Source organism: Rhinolophus ferrumequinum, chromosome 8 (assembly GCF_004115265.2).
Source record: "Rhinolophus ferrumequinum isolate MPI-CBG mRhiFer1 chromosome 8, mRhiFer1_v1.p, whole genome shotgun sequence".
Lineage (NCBI taxonomy): Eukaryota > Metazoa > Chordata > Mammalia > Chiroptera > Rhinolophidae > Rhinolophus > Rhinolophus ferrumequinum.
This window is the reverse complement of record NC_046291.1, coordinates 1417908-1434429: the sequence shown is the minus strand read 5'-3', so window position 1 is coordinate 1434429 and position 16522 is coordinate 1417908. Positions and strand designations below refer to the sequence as shown.

At 49.3% G+C, this 16522-nt stretch overlaps 1 pseudogene; it reads left to right on the top strand.

Moving 5' to 3' along the window:
- The first annotated feature begins 253 nt into the window (after nucleotides 1-253).
- LOC117025518 (phosphoglycerate kinase 1-like) lies at nucleotides 254-1735 on the top strand (annotated as a pseudogene).
- The last annotated feature ends 14787 nt before the right edge of the window (nucleotides 1736-16522 follow it).

Below are 16522 nucleotides of genomic sequence, written 5' to 3'. Positions count from 1 at the left end.
TTAGTTTCCTAAGAGTTTTGTTTTCAGTCATACCCATGTGGTTTTAATTCATCAACGGCCTTTTAATTTGGCAAATAAAAACTGAGAGTCTTTTCTCATTAATGTATTACTATAGAAAGTTACACTGATAGATTTTTCAAATGTTGAATCACCTCTGGATTACTTGGACAAAGACAATTTGAACATGTATTATTTCAAATTTTTTTCCTGTCAAATGTATTATAAAGAGAGAAATGCAGGCACGCTACCACCAGCGCGAGTCAGCCGCTGTCTCCCCCGCTGTCTAGAGCCTCCGACCTCTCGCCGCTGCTATATTGTCAAGATGTCGCTCTCTAACAAGCTGACTCTGGACAAGCTGAACGTGAAGGGAAAGCGGGTCGTTATGAGAGTGGACTTCAATGTTCCTATGAAGAGCAACCAGATAACGAACAACCAGAGGATCAAGGCTGCCATTCCAAGCATCAAATTCTGCTTGGACAATGGAGCCAAGTCAGTTGTTCTTATGAGTCACCTAGGCCGGCCTGATGGCGTCCCCATGCCTGACAAATACTCCTTGGAACCAGTTGCTGTAGAACTTAAATCTCTGCTGGGCAGGCATGTTTTGTTCTTGAAGGACTGTGTGGGCCCTGAAGTGGAGAAAGCTTGTGCTGACCCAGCTGCTGGGTCTGTCATCCTGCTGGAGAACCTTCGCTTTCATGTGGAGGAAGAAGGGAAGGGAAAAGATGCTTCTGGGAACAAGGTTAAAGCCGAGCCAGCTAAAATAGAAGCCTTCCGAACTTCACTTTCCAAGCTAGGGGATGTATATATCAATGATGCTTTTTGCACTGCTCACCGGGCCCACACCTCCCTGGTGGGAGTCAATCTACCACAGAAAGCTGGAGGGTTTTTGATGAAGAAGGAGCTGAACTACTTTGCCAAAGCCTTGGAGAGCCCTGAGCGACCCTTCTTGGCCATCCTGGGCGGAGCTAAAGTTGCAGACAAGATCCAACTGATCAATAATATGCTAGACAAAGTCAATGAGATGATTATTGGTGGTGGAATGGCTTTTACCTTCCTTAAGGTGCTCAACAACATGGAGATTGGCACTTCTGTTTGATGAAGAGGGAGCCAAGATTGTCAAAGACCTGATGTCCAAAGCTGAGAAGAATGGTGTGAAAATTACCTTGCCTGTTGACTTTGTCACTGCTGACAAGTTTGATGAGAATGCCAAGACTGGCCAAGCCACTGTGGCCTCAGGCATACCTGCTGGCTGGATGGGCTTGGACTGTGGTCCTGAGAGCAGCAAGAAGTACGCTGAGGCTGTTGCCAGGGCTAAGCAGATTGTGTGGAATGGACCTGTGGACGTATTTGAATGGGAAGCTTTTGCCCGAGGGACCAAAGCCCTCATGGACGAGGTGGTGAAAGCCACTTCCAGGGGCTGCATCACCATCATAGGTGGTGGAAACACAGCCACTTGCTGTGCCAAATGGAACACGGAGGATAAAGTCAGCCATGTGAGCACTGGTGGTGGTGCCAGTTTAGAGCTCCTGGAAGGTAAAGTCCTTCCTGGGGTGGACGCGCTCAGCAATGTTTAGTACTTTCCTGCCTTTTGGTTCCTGTGCACATCCCCTAAGTCAATTTAGTGCTTTCCGCATCTCTACTCGGTATTAGCTAAAATCTTCCCCCATGTCAAGATTCAGCTAGTGGCCAAGAGATGCAGCACCAGGAACCTTAAATCAGCTGCACAGCATCTCAGCTCATCTTTACCACACCCTGGATTTGCCTACATTCTCCAAGATCCCATTTGAATTTCTTAGTGACTAAAACATTGTGCATTCTAGAGTGCACATACTTATATTTACCTGTTGAAAGAAAGTAAGCTGTTGGCTTAGTTCTGTTTTTGGAGTAGCTTATTCTGATTAGCTTTGTCATTGTTTCGCTACTCAGCATGGAAATAAGATGAAATTCCAATTGTAAGGAGGGAGGGAGATGAAGTTGGTGATCTATGAAATAAATAATAAAAGTATCCATCGAAACTGGAAAAAAAAAAAGAGAGAGAAATGCATAAAACACACATCTCTCGTTGAACAAGTTACTATGCATTGAGCACCGGAATCATTGTCATCGAGGAAAAGTAATAGAGCCCCTCCGGATGCCCCTTCTTGGTCACAGGGGCTTTTCACCCCTAAAACCAGCCACAATCCTGACTTCTGTTGTACTCACTTCCTATTTTCTTTGTACTTTTCAACCTCCAGGTGCAGCACCAGCACTGTAATTTCATTTTGTCACTTTGGCTTTTTTATGACTAGAACCATCCATACAGTAGGACCTGGTGTCTCTCTTCTTTCCTGCTCATTCCATTGTCTGAGCCTGTCTCTAGTTGGCCATTTGTGCTGATTCTCGAGTGTGTGGTCTTGCTCACTTATCTGCCTGGTGAGCCTTGCTGGTGTGGCAAACAGCACTTTGTTTGTTTCTAAGAAGAAAATGGAGAACTGTGGTGTGCCTCTTCTTTCCCAGGAGTGCCTGTGTGTGTGTGTGAGTCATATGTAAGGCCCCTGTGAGTCTCTGGCAAGTCACAATCCCTTTAATCCCATTTCAGGGTTTGAGAGTTTTCTGCACCATCCGGATGACGCAGAACTGGATATGTGGGGTGGATTAGAGAGGCTCACCCCGACTTCTGGGAATTGGTGTGCAGGAGCCAGCACTGGCCCTTAGGCTAATGGGGGCACCTTTTCCCAATGACGTGTTCAGTGAAGTCACACTGAGAGCTTGAACCTGGCTCCGCTGGGCGCACTTACACCCTGAAAATTAGCAAACGTTACAAATCAGGACTTTTTATCTTAGAGAGCCAGTGTTAAAACTTTGTTACCATCTGAGTGCTCTGAGGGCTGAGCTCCCTGGGATCTCTCCCTAGAGTGGGGGGTTGCTCACCAGGCTCCCTGACCTTGGCAGGCCCAGACTCCAGTTTTTTCCTCCTCAGCCTCGCCAGGCTGCTCAATGCATAACCCAGCTTCTTAGCGTCGTTTTCCACATCCAGGTTCATGGCGCAGAAGCAACTGGAAATGTTGGTCGTACGTGGCTTGTTTCCCAGTTTGGGGAATTGTGAGTAGAGTTGCTGTAAACATTTGTGTATCAGGTTTTGGGTGAGTGTATGTTCTAATTTGTCTAGGACACACACGGTGTGGTCGTTGGGTGATAGGGTAAGTGTATGCCCAGCTCTGTAGCGAGGACCACGCTGTTTTCCAGAGCGGTGGTGCCATTTTGCACTCTCATCGCAGTGTGTGAGCGTGCCAGTCGCTCTGCGTCCTTGCTGTACTGGATGTCATCAGCTTACAGTTACTTATTGACCTACTCATAGGTGTATATGTGTATTTATTTTATTTTTATTTGAGCCATTCAAAGTGTGTGGTGGAATCCCATTATCATTTCTTTTTCTTTCTTCTTTTATTTTTTAAAGATTTTATTGGGGAAGGGGAACAGGACTTTATTGGGGAACAGTGTGTACTTCCAGGACTTTTTCCAAGTCAAGTTGTTGTCCTTTCAGTCTTAGTTGTGGAGGGCGCAGCTCAGCTCCAGGTCCAGTTGCCGTTGTTAGTTGCAAGAGGCGCAGCCCACCCTCCCTTGTGGGACTGGAGGAGTTGAACCAGCAACCTTGTGGTTGAGAGCCCACTTGCCCATGTGGGGATCGAACTGGCAGCCTTCGGGGTTAGGAGCACAGAGCTCCAACCACCTGAGCCACTGGGCGGCCCCCATTATCGTTTCCATTTGCAGTTCCCTAATACCTCATCACGGTGAGGATCTTCTCATGTGCTTGCTTTGCATTGCCACATCCTCATTGGTACACTGTTCTACTATTTTGCTCATTTTTAAATTGGATGTATTTTTTCTCACTGTTGAATTTTGAGTGTTCTTTATATATCCTGGATATGAATCCTTTGTTGGATATGTGATTTGCAAATGTTTTCTCTCCTGTTTATATTTTATTTAGTTTCTTTTTATTTTTCCATTGGTTTAGAAAAGTAGATAAATGGAACAGAAAACTGAACTCAGAAGAAAAAACGCATGTATGCAGAAACAGGGAAGGACAAAAGGTCACACATCCAACGTATAGCTTGGGTTACCTTTGGGAGGGAGATTGTCACTGAGAGTAATGGTCCAGGAGCTGGAGCTTTTTCTGTAATGCTTGAAAATTTTACAAAGAGAAAGTTTAAAAAAAATTATTTAACAAGAGACATATGATTATGTGAATACAATTTATCATCTGTCATCGCCAACATGTCACTAAATAAAGGATATTTTAAAATCAATAAAGTAAAAATGATATTATTTTTTTAAAAAAGAGCATTTTAAAATTAAAATTAATATATTTAACTTGATGAAAAGTCTTTTGCACACATACACAAATATACACACACAACCCCCCCCAAATCTCGTTTGTTGAAGCATTTTGTGAATCGCTAAACTTTGCTGAAACTTTGGTGTGCAGTAACCAGCACGTCAATTAGAAAGCGTTCTGCTACAAACGGTTGGATCGATCCCAGTCTCAGCAGATGCAGGCTCCAGACGGGCCATGGAGCTCCCTGTGCCCTCTGACTTGGCTTCTGCCAGAACCCCGCACCCCACCCCCCACTGGGGGCCACCAGCTCTGCTTAGCCTCAGGACCACTACTCACTTTCCTGGGGAGAGCCAGGCACCCCCCTCCCCCATGGCTGCTGTGAAGTCAGAGGGACCAGCGTGCCCCGGGGGTCGTGTTCCCTTAACCCTCACATACCTCACAGCGGGGGAACAGCCTGATCAGCTCTCACAGGGGCCTAAGAAGGCAACCTGGAGTCAGATGGACTAACACTCCTGGGAGAGTCGTTGGCCAATCAGAAATGAGAGATGCGAGGGAGCTGGGCAGAGAGACTCCACTTCTGACTTATTCTGACAGACCGCCTGTTCCAAGGTATTTGTTTGTGTAGCCTGCCCAGAGACACCCCACATGTGCAGTTAGACGCCCCTGCCTAAAGCCTCAGGGTCCGTTTGGGAGGCAGCAGGCAGGGTGGCAGAGCATTGTCACCTTGCCTTCCTTCTCACCCTGCCGTGGCCTAGAGTCTCTTTTCCTCATTCTTGCATTCGAAGGCCGGCACTTAACCATTGCCTCAGGCTCTGTTTTCTAAGGAACCCAGGATAAGAAAGGGCACTTGTTTGTCTCACAGAACAGGAAGCCTAGAGTGAAACAGAGTAGGGCCAGCGAAGCTAGTCAAATGTGTCAGGAAAGACCCAGACTCTTTCCATCTTCCTGCTGCACGTTCTCAACTTGTAGCTTTGGTCCTCGCGGTCACGAGAGGGCTGCTGCCTCTCCATCTTTCATCCACATTTCAGGAAGGAAGAAAGGGGAAGGAAAATCAGTAAAGAGTTGCATTCTGCTGAGCTTTTATCTTTTTATTCAGGAGAGCATGTACTGCTCAGGCACCATATGTTAGCCACTACCTTTTGGGGAACCGGGGAGACTGAACTATTAATTCCCATTCTCTGTAGTAGAGGCAGGTGAGTGTGAAGGGGGTCTGCAGTGGGTACTGAGTGACCCAACCTAAAGGGTTTGCTGAAAGTGGAGGTGGGAGCTCGAGGACAGAAACCTCCTTGCAGAATTCACTGTGCCATGTTTTCTCTCTCCTTTTTCTGTGCCCTTCCCAGGACCAAATGCAGTTCCCTGGGCTCATGCAGGTTAGGTTTTCTCTTTGTCCAAAACTGCAAACTGGGGTTCTATAGCAAACACTTTTTTTCAAAAACCATTTATTTTAAAAATTTTTGAGTAAAAGTTTAAAAAACGAGAGGTTTCACATAAACACCGAGATTCCTGGATTCCCTTGGGAAAACGGGAAGAACTGGCCAAGTTTCTCCCAAAATTGGTTGAAGATGAGGAGTGACTCTCCTCTCCAGAGGCTGCAGGTCAGCATTCCCAGGTCTCCGTGGTTACCACCTGCCCCGGGCTTCCCACGCTCTTACCTACCTGCCTGGCTTTCAGTTGCTTCTGAGGGCCCACCTGTGTCCCATAAGGAGTCACCTGCAAGAAAAGTGGATTCTGCCCTAAAAACAGTTCTGATTCTAGTTGCCAAGAGAATCCTGTTCCCTCGATCTCATTACACACACTTGAAGCCTGGTCCTATTTTTCCGTAAGTGATTTTGAGGAGTCTGATAAAATGTTTTAAAAATCTCCTGGATTTAGCCCCAGAAGAGTAAGAAGGTCATGTTATATAAAAGAAGTTATGACTTCTCCAGTTGGAGCAGTTCATTACTTTTCTTAAACTCACCATTTTTACTCACAACTGAGTATTAATTTGTGTAGACGAGCACTCATTTCGATTTGTTAAAAATCGTTTCATACTATTGCCTTTTCCTATTTACTTTCATTTATTTCAGGAGGTAATACCCAACAGGGGCAGCACGCAGATTCTGTAATGTTGATGAACCCACAGAGTTGATAAACGAGGATTTTGACCGGAGTTGACAAGTATACTGATAATGAAACACTTTGCTGTCTTGTGACCCCAGTCTCTCTTTTTGTGTATTACGTTTAAAGATCCAGAATTGTCTATAAAAACACACTATGTTCAGCTTTGCTCCACTTACCTTTGCTTTCTTGGCTGTCCTTGAAAGATTACAGAGACTGTGTCTCTTACTTTATAGTAACAGTATTTTAGAATGTATACGTATGTCATATTAATGTTTGATAAATGTTTGATGAAAATCATTTCTAAACTGCACAAAGGTTTCTTTTTCTGTACATGAAATCCATAGTCATTTTTACTTTATGCTAATTGGAAAATTAGAAATATATTTTATATAATCAAGCATGAATATGATGACAGACTATTATTAGGTAATATCTTACTAAAATTATATGACTACACCTTATGGAAAAAATATCCTGATTATAAAGAACATTCAATTTTGATGCAACAAAGATTATTCTTCCTGAAGAATCATACGATGTAAAGAATTACTGAAATGATCAGTTTCTCACATTGCACAATTATACAGTGCCATCATGCAGTAAATTCCAATAATTATATCTCAATTGAACTAAGGTATCATATTGTCATAGACTATTTTCAAATGTATACCCATATTTAAAATGTTCTCCCCCGGAATTTCCAAGAGAGCTTAATGTTGAACCAACTATAATTGTATACGCTATTTTGATCTGAGACGGGGCAGGTGCTGTGATTTTAGAAATTAACGAACTTATATAAGAAAGTGAACTTTACACGGTCATAGAGTCACATTTATCTTTGAAGCTTTCAAAAACCATCCAGGCATTTGTGTGCCGAGACACAAATCTGACCGAGGGTCAGATGACATCAGCAAGTTCCTGCCATGCTCATTTCGACTTCTTGTCGCACCGAGTCCGGCCGTGGCTGCTGGCAATCTTGCTGTTTTTCATTCATAAAAATTTCATAAGTGAAAGAGTAGCTTTGGGCAGATTGAGAACAGGGAGAGAGAGACCACCAGTTACTCATTCATTCTGAATAATTTCCCCAGAAAATTTCCAATGTTTCTGTAAATGTAGAACTAACCAGTTTAATTCAAAGTTTTCTGGGGAATTGAGTATTGAAAATCAGAACTTGTATGATCCCTTCACAAAGTGTTCTCTGTTTCATTTCCTTAGGGATCTTCTTTAATGACTGTGTTTTTTAAAAGTGAGAAAAAGCCAAGTGAACAGGAACAGGGAAAGGAAGAAAAGATCCTCTCTCCGAAATCACATGCCATCTTGGAGACACTTGAGTCCCTACACATTTCTGCAGCTTTGAATCTGCGGCTGCCGCGGCTCAGTGCTGCACTCTGCGAAGCAAACCCTGGAAGACACGGCTGCTGGTCATTCTCGGGAGTGGGCCTCCAGTTCTGGGACACTGCACACGGCTGGAGCGTGCAGGGGAGGTCTCGTCTGGTGTCTCCTCCAGGTGGGAGGAGCCATGCCAGGGCAGCCATGCCACCCCACTCCGTACCCAGTCAGAAACCTCCCCCAGGCCCACCACTGTGGCCCTTGGCCTCTGGGACACTGGGAGGGGATATGCCAGGGTGAGTTACCTGGCCCTGATGGAGAAGACACAGCGTTCCCCAAGAACACCTGTCCGAAGCCAAGGGACACGGGCAGGAAAGGAGGGCGGTGGCACGCAGAGGTGAGTCGGGGCTGTATGCGCAGCAGGCAGCTGGAGCAAATGGTGCCCTGACCCTCTGGGCCTCAGCTGGCTCGCCATCCCCAGGACTTCCCTGCGGCCCTCGTTGGGGTGGGCCTAGATCAGTCAGCACCCCATCCCTTTATGCGGTAGAGGTCAGAGAGGTCAGGGCACCTACACATCAATAGATCTGAACTCTGTCCCCTCTTTTCTCAACCTCACCGTTGAGTCTCAGCATGGGCTCCCCTTTCCACAGCCACAGAGCCGGTGCTGGCAGCGCTCCAAAGCCCTTGGGAAGTGCCTGGGTGTTTGGGGGGGAACCACACACCTCTGCCAGGAGACAGAGTTCACTTCAGTACTGCGTGAGCATGATGTCGTGTGGGCGTGTGTTGTGCTGGCCACCTGCCAAGCATCACGTGGAAAGCTGGGGGACCTTGGGCCCACGTGGTCCCCCGGGAGCAGTGTTGGCCCCAGAAGTCCTCATCCTGGATGCAAGGCATGAAGACGACCCCTTCTTTGGGGGCATCGTGATTCAAACCTATTTTTTCTCTCCCAGCCCCTGCGTTCCCTCTGCCCTGCTCTTTCATATCTCTTTTAAATCTCCTGGAAGATACTCCCACCCACACTGACCCCAAGCTTCCTCCCAGGTCCCTGGTCCTCCTGGTTCTCAGAACAAGACCACAGACAAGCTTGAGGGCCAGGCTTACAGTCGGTGGTGGGCAGTGAGGTGGTGGAGAAATGCAGCCTGGGAGCGGGCCAGGCTGTGGGCAGGGACACTGGGAAGATGCAGTTGTGGGTGTGCTTCCTTTGTCACATAGACGCACAGAGCTCTCCGCGAGGCTGGAAGGAAGTGCATCGAAATGTACTCAGTGTCTGTGTCTGGATGATGGGAACATGATTAACTCTATGAAATGAACTATGAAATTAACTTGTATTTTTCCTATTACAAAAGCAGTACAAATTTATTGGAAATCGTATAAAGTAGATTAGCCAAAAGAATAAAGTTCTAACCACTAATCATTTAATTGTTCTGAGATAATAACTTTTAATATTTCTTCTTCCCTCCCTATCTGCTTTGCCTTCCTTCCTTCCTTCTTTCCTTCCTCTCTTTCTCTCTCTTTCTCCCTCCTGCTTCTTCTGGATCTATCAATTTCTCTCCCTACTTATCTTCATGTAGTTACCGAATTATCTGTCTCCTAACATATTCTGTCAGAAAAACATGGTATTAAATATCGTAACCTGTTGTTCTTGCTGTACATCTGTTGAAAAATTCTTTTCATGTTATTAACACTTTTCTATCATATCATTTTTAACAATTGCATAGTATTTCATTGTATCATTTACTATAACTTATTTAATCAGTTCCCTGTTATTGGACGTTCAGGTTATTTCCCCAAATCTTGAAATGATAAATAACATTGTCATGAACATGCTTATAGTAAAAGCCATGATTTTTATTTGAATTTTAACTTTTTACTTTAAAAAACTTGAAAACTTTCAGACACATAGAAGTTCACAAACTTGTTGCAACGATGTTGCTAACCTTTTTTTGATATCAGAGGGATTATTCATTATGAATTTGTACCAACTGGACAAACAGTTAACCAAGTTTACTATTTGGAAGTGCTGAAAAGGCTGCGTGAAAAAGACGAAAATGACCTGAACTTTTCACCAACAATTCATGGCTTCTGCATCACGATAATGTACCAGCTCACACGGCACTGTCTGTGTGAGAGTTTTTAGCCAGTAAACAAATAACTGTATTGGAACACCCTCCCTACTCACCTGATCTGGCCCCCAATGACTCTTTCTTTACCCAAACGAAGATAAAGGAAATATTGAAAGGAAGACATTTTGATGACATTCAGGACATCAAGGGTAATATGATGACAGCTCTGATGGCCATTCCAGAAAAAGAGTTTCAAAATTGCTTTGAAGGGTGGACTAAGCACTGGCATCGCTGCATAGCTTCCCAAGGGGAGTACTTCAAAGGTGACCATAGTGATATTCAGCAGCGAGGTATGTAGCACTTTTTGTAGGATGAGTTTGTGAACCTAATTGTCAGACCTCATATATACACATGTGTATGTGTACATATATGTATATATATGAACCCCTGTGCGTTCATCACTCACCTTCAACAACAATCCACTTAGGACAACCTTGTTTTTCCTATAACGGGGGGCACACTACCGTCAACAGGCCTGACCCAGCCCACGTCTTTCCTCTTTTCTGTCCAGAGTTTCACAAGCAGAGCCACACCCACTCAGTCATGTGATGTCTGTGACCACCTTCATGGGTAACAGCAGAGCTGAGACCATGACTGAGGCCCTTCGGCCTGGAACCCTCACTCTGCTGTCCTTTGTGCAAAGAGGGCCGACCCTGCTCTGTCCAGCTTCCCAACACATCACATCCTTTCACCCACAAATATCTCGGAAAGGACGTGGTGGTTTCTTTAGGATGAGTTCCTACAGATGAAATTTTAGGTCACGAGACGTGCAGAAGTTTAGAGCTTCGGTAGGTATTTCCGTGTAAGACCCACAGTCCAGCTTGAAATAGCTCCTCTGAGGGCAGCCAGCCCAGGCCCCCGCTTGGCAGTCCCTGGAACCTGAGCTGGCCGCCTGCATGTTGCCCCGACAGCCGGTCACCATGCTGGGCTGCCTTTGATGAACCTCCGTCTGCACTGTGGACAGAGGTGGATAATCCAAATAGTGGTTGTAGTGGGGGCGGGGAGGCGGCTCTGACGGTGGGGTGCATGTCGTCAAGGTGGCCTCGCGTGGTTAGTGTTTGCTTTAAGATTTTACCTTGAAAACATCCCAGTTTTAAAAATCTTTTGCAAAGCAATGGGCACGTGACGTGCAGGGGGGCTCAGTAAGCATCCCGCTCCTCATCACCTCATGGCACAGGGAGGTAAACTGAGGCGTGGGGACAGTAAGCAAGCCTCCTGCAGTGTCCAGCTTGGAACCCCGGAGCAGGGACGTGAACACAGGCAGAGCTCGTGGCCTCTGGCTGCTGGCGGGAGAGAATTCCCTGCTGAGAGGGAATTCTCAGACTCGGTCCCCCTCCTGTGGAAACAAAGGCAGCCACACCCCATATTCCCTGGCAGCTGTTTAGACCAGGGGGTCCGTGAATTTGGAAGGGACTAAGAGTGCACCCTCAGTTTCACGAGCCTCTGATTCCCCTGATGACGACGTGGATGTGGCCGACACAGACCGTTAGCAGGTCCCGTGGCCCCGTCACCACGGGCAGTCCCCAGGCTTCCACATCTCATCACAGTGGCGCAGCTAGCTCCGAGCACTGCGTGTTCTCGGCCTGGTCACACTTGCAGGGGTTACTGGGCCTCCCGCTGGATGGTGTTACTTCATGTTCGGAAACAGGCAGTGTCACCGGGTCGCAGGGTCGCTTCTTCAGTGTCCATTCTCTGCATTTTAAGGCAGCTGGTTTCCCTTATAATAGGGAGTGTTTTGTTTTCTGCCAAAACATCCCTGAACACTGGGGAGCCCCTCTCATGACCAGCCCCTTTTGGCAGGCAGCCAGGGGACAATCCCTTCTGCTCAAAGTGCGTGTCCCATCTTGGTTTGTACTCTTTACCGGTCACCTCATCCTGGGAGTGCATAGCCCCACTTTCAGAACTTGGAAAAATGAGGTCTAGAGCAAGCGTGTGGAACTACTGACATCTGGGGCTGGCTGATCCCCTGCTAGGGGGCTGCCTGATGGTTACCGGCATCCCTGGCTCCTGCCTTCTAGAGGCCAAGAGCACATCTCTGCCCCTAAACACCTGCAGACATTGCCAGATGCCCCTGGGGCCGACATCGCCATCGAGAGTTTGTGTGGATGCCCCATGTCGTCCCGCCAATGAACGGTAATGGGAGGCCCGCCTGGTCCTCTGTGCTGGCCCTGTGTGTTTGCACTGCACCCGTGGACGCACTGCTGGCTCCGGCCCATCGCCCACCTGCCTGCCGCCTCCCAGGCCTGCCTGCTGTGGGCACAGGCTTTAGCTGCACCTCTGCCCCCAACCTTGGTCCTCCTATCACTGTCTGACCTGGGCCGCCGTCTCCTGGTTGGACCAGCTCTCCTGTGGGAGATAGGTTAGGGTGTCCTCCCATCGGACGCCCACTGGACAGAAGCAGGCTGGGGGGCACGGTGGAGGTAAGGCCCCATTCCAGGCTGGAAGAGATTTGGGAGAGCTTGAATGGAGACCAGAGCAGGGGGCGATGCCCTAGCTGCCCCCACCCCCTCGTTGACTTTAAACCTGTGTGTGGGGGTAGGGAGCTCAATAAACTTAGGACTCACAAACGGAGAGGGGGTGGCCTACCGCCCAGGGAGACCCTGAGGGGTGAGGGCTCCACAGAGAAGCGCACGCAGCCTGGTCTGTTCCCGTGGGAGGAGCGGTCACAGCAGGGAAGTTCCAGGCAAGCCGCAGACAAAACGGGACAGAGGCCGGCCAGGGTGCTTCAGGCGCCTGCAGTCAGGAAGATACCAACGGGGCGACCATGTGTCCACTGGGGGCCTTGCCAGGCCGCAAGCTCAGGTCAGCTGGAAGCACACCAGGCACAGAGGCTGGACAGGAGGGGTCACACTTACGGAGGCAGCACTCCCGCAGGTGGCCCTGGTGATGGCCCCCTTGGAACCTGGCTGCCACCTGGAGAACGGAGAATAAGGAACAAGAATCCTGGACCTACAGAGACTGAGTTTTCAACCAGAAGTGGTAGAGTTTGGAGACCCCAAAATGAAGCTAAATTCAGTTATAATGAAACAAGAAAAGTGACAGTGTCCTCCCACTGGAGTTCTAGTTACTATGCATAGCCCTGAGTGGACGTGGTGGGGACTGCGGAAGCCCCAAGGGCTGCTGGTCCGGCCACGAACGAGCTCTTCCGGCCAGTGTACTGGCCTGGCCGGAAGCCCCTCCGGCATCTGAGGTGGAGGGCTGTGTTCAAGTTTGTGGTCTCTGTTGAGACACTGAAATAAAAAGGGACCATGGCCAGACCATATATAAAATAGGACTTTGACCCCCAGCCTTCAGTAACCAGCCCAGGATTCCACCTCTTTTCTATAGTAACCGCCCGGAAGCCCAAGGCACTGAGGCCCCCTGCCCCCAGGGCCTGGTGTAATCCTATAATGTCTCTGTGGGGGCAGCTCAGAGTCCAGCCCTGCGGAGGGGAGGACAGGCCCCCTGCCGCGTGGCATTCAGCAGCTCGGCCCCAGGGGGTCTGCGTCCTCTTTGCCAGTGGAGGCATCACAAGTGCCAAGAGTCCTCTTCAGAGAGACTGCAGCTGGGCAAAGCCACGCAGGCCGGAACTGTGCCATTCCCTCCTGGGCAAGGCCTTGCTTCTTCCTGCACCATCCCGAGGCTGCCTGCCCAGGAGCTGGCACTCAGAATTCCTCGGCGGACTGACAGAAAGCTGGAAATAAGCCTTCCCAGGAAAATGGCCGGGTTCTGGTGCAGCTGTTCTGGAAAATTACTGCACTGCTCATAAATGCCTCTCTGAGCGCCCACATCTGCAGTGTCATTGCCCACCGGTGGCTCGGCTCTGGCAGAAGGGCAGAGAAGGAGTGAGGGGGGTCAGCTCACAGAATCGAAGCCCGATGCCCCCTTTGGTGCCCACCCTGGGCTCACCCGTCTGGGGGCTCAGCCCGCGGGCTCTGTCCTCTGACCGACACAGCAGCAGGGTGGTTTTGCACACTGTTGTGGGTCTTGTTTCTGAACAGCTGCCTGTTGCACTGCAGGGTGGAGTGTGAGACACACGTGGGTCAACAATTGGATGAGCCCTGGCCTGGGATGGCAGCTCTGGTGGGACAGGCTGGCCCGGGGAACAAAGCCAGTCTCCTGGCCTGCGTGGCTTTGCCCAGCTGCAGTCTCTCTGAAGAGGACTCTTGGCACGTGTGATGCCTCCACTGGCAAAGAGGACGCAGACCCCCTGGGGCCGAGCTGCTGAATGCCACGCGGCAGGGGGCCTGTCCTCCCCTCTGCAGGGCTGGACATTATAGGAACTACACCAGACCCTGGGGACAGGGGGCCGCGGTGTCTTGGGCTCCGTGTGGTTGGTGGATGAGGCACAAACACACAGAACACGCCTGTAACTCCTAGCTGGAACGAGACGTGGGCTCTGCTTGAATTACGCCTCCTGGGGGATGACAACCTATTTTTAAAGACTCAAGTGGAAAAGTCTTCTCACAGCTGTGAAAACACTGGCCGGTCAGTCGCCCTCGCCCGCGTGGTCTCTGTGAACATTAGTGGTGCCGGTGCTGACGTCTGAGGTGCTCACACTGTTGTTCCCGCTGTTGAGCCTGGGGAGGGAGGACAGCTCCTCTCTTCCCTGAGAGAGACCCAGATGCAAACACGACCCAAAGGCCCCAGAACAGGGAATGGCTTTTATATCCTCCCATGGAGCCTTATGTGAGCTCAGGCGTCCTGGGCCAGCTTTTCCCTCTTGCAGTTTTGTAACGTCATGTGCAATCGCGTCAGCAGAAAGCAGCTGAAGTTGGGGGCCCTGACTCCCCCATGGGAAAGATGGCTCTTCTGTCTTACACATTTGCAGTGCTGCCTTTGAGAGTCAGAAATCGGACAGACCTGATCCGGCCCCTGGAAGAATGTGCATGAGAAGCTATGTTCAAAGGGGCCCTTTGATCGCCGCTCTTCTGCTTGGAAGGTCCCAGCGCCTGCATTTCTAGTCTAAACGGTTCTGTCACTGTGGATGGCTGCACAGTAGCTTCAGTGAGTCCCTCAGCACCATGTTTGTGGACGGTTTGTAATTGTCAACGTGTCTTCACGTGCATTTTCTCCTTCTGTCCCCCATGGTCCTGGAGGGACGAGGGCAGCATGATCCCGTCTTACATGTGAGGAAACAGACGCTGGGGGCGGGGGTTGCAAGTGCCGAAGACCACTCATTTCTACAAGTCAAACGACTCTGAGGGACAGAGAGGCCCTCCGTGGCAGGTGGGAAGCGTCTGAGGAGAACTTCACTCTCGTTCCCAGGCGCCAATGTGAAAACGCGGTTCTGCTACATTTGCGTCTGATTGCTTTCAATGACCCCCATGTAAACAAGACCTCGTTGCTGATTTCCTTCAGCAGGTTGCAGTATGGGCTCTCCTCCCTTTTGCCCAGCGGGAGTGTAATCTCGTTTAAGGATAAAGTACCAGCTGTCGGGGAACTAAGTCTGCCCCTGAAAAGTAGGCTGTCATCTTACCACTCCCCTAAAGAATAGCCAATTTTGGTTTAATCATCCCCTTAGACTATCTGGGTTTTGTGTCTTTTGTGGTGAGTCCCAGAGTGTCTCTCAGCCTTAGGCTCTCCCTTGTGGGATCGGGACAGTGTGGGGGTACCTCCCTAGGGTAGCTGGGGAGGGACGCACACCCAAGGTTCATCTCGCTTCCTGGCACGGGGAAGGCACTGAGCACACGCGTGTTTTCGTATGTTAACAGACAGCGGAAGCAGATGGAGAGAGCAAGGTAGAGGATGTAGAGGAGAGGGGAGGCAGCCATGCACGGTTGCCCTGTGAGGCTGGCTGTGAGCCCCAGACTTCAGGCATGGACGTGGAGGGAGCACCACACAGCGTGTCCAGGAGAAGTGAGACTGATGTTTGTGGTACCTCGGCATTTGCCCTGGACCCACTGGTGTGCTGGGAAATACTTGACAAAAGGCTCTCTGAAAAGAAAGAGAAAAAGCCCTGATTTGTAGCATCTGCCGCTTTCTCTGGTGTAAATACTGCCATCGCAGCACATGTCAAATTGCTAATGTGATGTCACTAGAAGCAGAGCTGGGCAGACGCACAGTCGGCTCTTAGGAGCTCCTCCACCCACGAGCGGTGTGTCTCACCCTTGTCGGTTGTGAAAAAGAACAGCCTGAGAGAAACATGAATAAAACGTCAGCGTACACAGCCATGGGTCGTGTGGGGTGAGCCACCCAGGTGGAGAGATGGAGCAACGCCAAGCCCAGAGCCGCGGCTGATTGTTAAGTGTAAGACACAGGGAAAGTTAGGCAATCTGAGAGCTTCCCTTCACCGTGCTGTGCTCATAAAGCTTGTTTCCGGCCATGCTAGTTCAGTGAGCACTGCCTTAGTTTCCCCGTCCATCAGTCCACAGCTACTAGGACCTGCTCCATACTTGGGTGTGAGCAAAGCAGTTAAATCAAGACCAATCTGTGATGTGGACGCTGGGACCAGGAGTCACGTGCACTTGCGTTCACAGTGGCCCCTTCGGCTGGAATAGCAGCGACACTTAGAGCTCGTTTTCTGCATCAGGAGCCCCTCCTTTCCTGTTCCGGGTGCCCTTGGTTTCCACATACTTAAAGGATACTGACACCTTGAAACACGCAGGCCTTCGGCTTTGTGAAACCCACCCTGAATCCCCAGGTTCATAAAGTGACTCATACGTGGGCTTCAGGC